The 4424-nt window shown below is 45.4% G+C and overlaps 1 non-coding gene and 1 pseudogene across 2 annotated transcripts; both read left to right on the forward strand.

Moving 5' to 3' along the window:
* The first annotated feature begins 274 nt into the window (after positions 1-274).
* On the forward strand, positions 275-390 carry LOC116553622. The gene has a single exon (XR_004269842.1). It is a non-coding gene; the product is annotated as a U5 spliceosomal RNA (small nuclear RNA).
* A 3230-nt stretch (positions 391-3620) lies between these two features.
* LOC116552625 lies at positions 3621-4157 on the forward strand (annotated as a pseudogene). Its single transcript, XR_004269468.1, has one exon. The product of XR_004269468.1 is annotated as a protein S100-A11 pseudogene (transcript).
* The last annotated feature ends 267 nt before the right edge of the window (positions 4158-4424 follow it).

The following is a 4424-nucleotide window of genomic DNA, read 5'->3' on the forward strand; positions in this document are numbered from 1 at the left end:
CATGATAGCTTATCCTCTTTCAGATACCTTCTTACACTACTTCAGGTGAGAAACACAATCAGCAGCACAAAGGGGTCATATCTCAAGATAACACATTTGCATTGAGTTAGCTACTTTGTCTCTGCTTCTGAATCATGGCAGAGTTTGGCATCTGGAGTCAAAAGAGCTGATCTCAGATTCCAACCTCTCCATTCAATTGTATGAGCATGGGCAAGTCACTTGACCTCTGAGCCTTGGTTTCCAGTGATATGAATTTGAAATAAAAATACTTGTCCTACTCTGGTTTCTCTTCAGATTGTATAAATCTTTCACCTTTTACTAAAGATTTCCGTGGAGAGGAACAACTCTGAGTCTTAAACCAATTTTTTGAGGCTTGCTTTTTAGTAGGGATTATATAAAAAAAAATGCTTTCCCTGTCTGGATCATTTGAGATCAGGAGTTTGAGACCAGCCTGGCCAACATGGTGAAACCCTATCTCTACTAAAAATACAAAAAATTAGCCTGGCATGGTGGCAGGTCCCTGTAATACCAGCTACTAGGAGGCTGAGGCAGGAGAATCCCTTGAACCCAGGGAGGCGGAAGTTGCAGTGAGCTGAGATCACACAACTGCACTCCAGCCTGGGGACAGAGCAAGACTCCACTTAAAAACAAAACAACAACAACAAACAAACAAACAAAAAAACTTGCCTTGTCTACTTCATAGGTAGAAGAATCAGGTGAGATAATGTAACATGGCCCAGTGCTTCCTGAACTTTAATGTACATGTGAATCACCGGGGGGTGTGTTAAATTGCAGACTGTGAGTCAGTAAGTCTGTGTGAATCTGAGATTCTGCACCTCTTTGGTTTGTTTGTTTTTTGAGACAAAGTCTCATTATGTTGCCCAGGCTGGAGTGCAGGGGTGCGATCACAGTTCATTGCAGCCTCGACCTCCTGAGCTCAAGCAATCTTCCTGCCTCAGCCTCCTGAGTAGCTGGGACTACAGGCCTGTGCCACCACATCCAGCTAATTTTTTAAAATTAATTTTTGTAGAGACGAAGTCTTGCTATGTTGTCCAGGCTGGTATTGAATTCCTGGGCTCAAGTGATACTCCCCGCTCATCTTCCCAAAGTGCGGGGATTACAGGCATGAGTCACCAAACCTAGTGTGCACGTCTAACAAGCTCCCAGATGATGCTGCTGAGGATGGCCTGGGGATCACGCTTTGAGCAGCAAGCTATGGACTGTTCATTGGTCATATGGAAAGGATGATGACACTGATGAGGGACCACCAGCTAAGTAAACCTCTAAAACTCATTCAGGATTCAACAGAGCCCATGAAGCGGCCAGAGCTGTGTTAAACAGCCACTGTGTGGTCAGCAGAAGAAATTTATGTCATGGTCTTTACTTATGTAGGTAAAACCATTAGAGAATAATACCAATCCGTCCAAACCCAAGAGCTAGGTCAAAAAAATAATAAATCTTTGGAATTTTCCTATCTCTTTCAATTAAAAACATTTGTCCTGGATGTAAAACATTGAGATAAAGATCAGACGGGCTTTGATCCTGCCAGATCATATCCATCCCACTGCAATTGTCTCCTGCCACATTCCCTTGGAATCTTGAAACTGTTAGAACAGATATGCTTGAGGGTGGAGACTGTATATCCTCCCCAGTCCTGGGACTTCTCCAAGTGTTTGAAGACACTTTTGAGGTCACTTCAACCTGCTTCTGGGCACTGAAACGGCTTCCTCTTTCTCAAATGCCTTCAGAACAGGTTTCTTTACTTCGGTAATACAATGACCACTTACTCACACCCATAGGAATATTAATTAGTTAACATTTGTATACCTCTTACGAGCTCATGGGATTATCTTGCCCATGTGCAACCTAGAAGAAATGAGCTTAAATCTGTTTGTCCCAGTGGCCTGCAAAGAGATGATCCTTTTCTTAGAGGCTGCATGGCCAAGCCTCCAAGGGCCAAGACAACGCATAATATTAAGGCAATTATTGAGATAAAAGGGAGGGGGAAATATTATAATGAAACATCCCTGGATGGGAGGCAGGACACTCAGATTTTTGTCTTATCTTTGCCATTGTCCTGCTGATCTGGGAAGGGGCTCTCCACTAAGTGGAATTTGCTTGCTTGTAATGTACATATCTCTCGTGTGGATGGAAAGAATGTGTGAGTCAAAGGCAATATGAAGTGAAGAAGAGTAGTAAAACACAAGAAAGTAAATAAAACACATGGTTTTTAAGTTAACATGCCCTAGTGGTTTTTATGTGTGTTTTTCAGACAGTTGTGTTTCCTGCTTATCATTGGTCCTGGAGACTTGGGTTCAGCTGGAGTTAAGAGGAATCAAGGCTCTAATCAGAGTTCCCTGGAGTCTCTGCTCCCTCCAGAACTTCCCTGGAAAGCAGCCAGCACTGGGATCTCAGCTTCTGCTCCAAGCCCATGGCTGATGCAAAGAGGAGTCTTTCCTGGAGAAGGAGGGTGGGGAGGAGTAAGTGGCGACAGTTTATCTGAAGCTGGCGCTGGGTTCATTAAGAGACCTGGTGCAGTTTATCTGCTTCTTGTCCACAGAGTCAGCTGCTCTGAACATTGAGTCCAGGGCCTGTCACCATCCCAGCCCTGGCGGCGTCAGGTTGGAAGGGTGTAAAACAGAGCGTCCTCTCCCTTCCCCCACCTCAAGCACCCCTTGTCTCCAACTATCTGTCCTCAAGGGGTCAGATAGGAGCTGCAATTGAAGGAAAGAAGCTTGAAGCCCTTCTGTCAATGCTTTCTTTCCTGCAGACAGTGAGGTCCTTTGAATTGATTTGACTGCTCCCAGAAAGAAGCAGCCTAGAACTCAGTGGAGGAGGTGGAGAGAAGAGACATGGACTTACCTTTATCAAAGCCACCTTGCCTTGAATGTAGATGACATATATTTTAAGTGGTGCCATTTGTCCTTGTCCATGTCACATTCTCATGATGGGGAATGGGATGAACTTCTGTATTCCAGAAGGGGAGGCTCGGGGATGTTAAGACTTTTTCTTAATATCCCACAGCAACTCAGTGAAAGCATGAAGAATAGAATACACACCTCCTGAGTCCTGGACCAGTATTTCCTGGGCCCTGAAGTGAGGGCTTCAATCCTTTTTCATGCCATTCTCATTATCACAACCATTTAAAAATGAAGATGTTCCACAATTTTAAAAAAATTAAAATGAAGATGTTCCAGACCCCTCCGTGGGATAGTCAGATGGCCAGGATGTATCACACTGTGCCATCCGTGCTCTCTTGCCTGGTTCTCCAGGATCATCAGCACAACAGGTGTGTCTGCTTGGGCTTAAAGGCCCAGCCTGTGAGCAGGGGAAACATCCATTCTCTGGCCAAGCCCAGTATTCCTTCAGTTCAGGGCAGGTCAGTGACTTGTCCAAACAACTCAAGACACCTGTCTCAGGAGGGAGGAGGCAACTTCCTTGAGTACTAGTGCATTATTCAGCTGTTTGGAGTAGACTCCAAAAACTGAGATGATCAACTTCCTACTCTATTGGAAGAGTACCACCACCATATCTACTATTGGAATTCATTTCTAAAGGATTATTGACTTTTCCCACAAAGGTGGGAGGCAGCAAGTGGATTTATCCAAGTAAAGAAGAAACGGTTCTCAGTGCCGCTCCCAGCCACAGCCTCCCGCGCGCCTGGCTCAGCTCCAACATGGCAAAAATCTCCAGCCCTACAGAGACTGACTGGTGCATTGAGTCCCTGATTGCTGTTTTCCAGAAGTATGCTGGAAAAGGTGTTTATAACTACACTCTCTCCAAGATGGAGTTCCTAAGCTTCAAGAATACAGAACTGGGTGCATGAAAAAGAACCAGAAGGACCCTGGTGTCCTTGACCGCATGATGAAGAAACTGGACACCAACAGTGATGGGCAGCTAGATTTCTCAGAATTTCTTAATCTGATTGGTGGCCTAGCTATGGCTTGCCATGACTCCTTCCTCAAGGCTGTCCCTTCCCAGAAGCGAACCTGAGGACCCCTTAGGCCTGACCTTCAAATCCACCCCATTTCCTTCCAGCCTTTCTGTCATCATCTCCACAGCCCACACGTTACCCCTTGAGCCCAGCACACCAGCCACCTCATGCAGGCCCCACCTGCGGATAGTAATAAAACAATGTCACTTTTTTAAAACACGAAGAAAAAAAAAAAGAAGAAACGGTTGTTTAATGGAAATCCGCCTCTTCAAAACCCCAAAAGCTATCAGCCCCAAACCCCCAAAGCCCATCTCCAAATTCAGCTTCTCTGAGGGGCCAATTCATATCCACCCTTTGCTGTCTGCTTGATCCTAGAATTGCTGCCTCACTCCAGGTTCAAGCACCCAGGATGCCACTAAGAAAAACCAGGCACCAATATTCCTGAGAGATCTCACACTGGTCTTTAAGCCCCTGCAGCCCTCTTTTCCCC

The sequence above is a fragment of the Sapajus apella genome, unplaced genomic scaffold, assembly GCF_009761245.1.
Source record: "Sapajus apella isolate SASKATOON/1434 unplaced genomic scaffold, GSC_monkey_1.0 scaffold12, whole genome shotgun sequence".
NCBI lineage: Eukaryota > Metazoa > Chordata > Mammalia > Primates > Cebidae > Sapajus > Sapajus apella.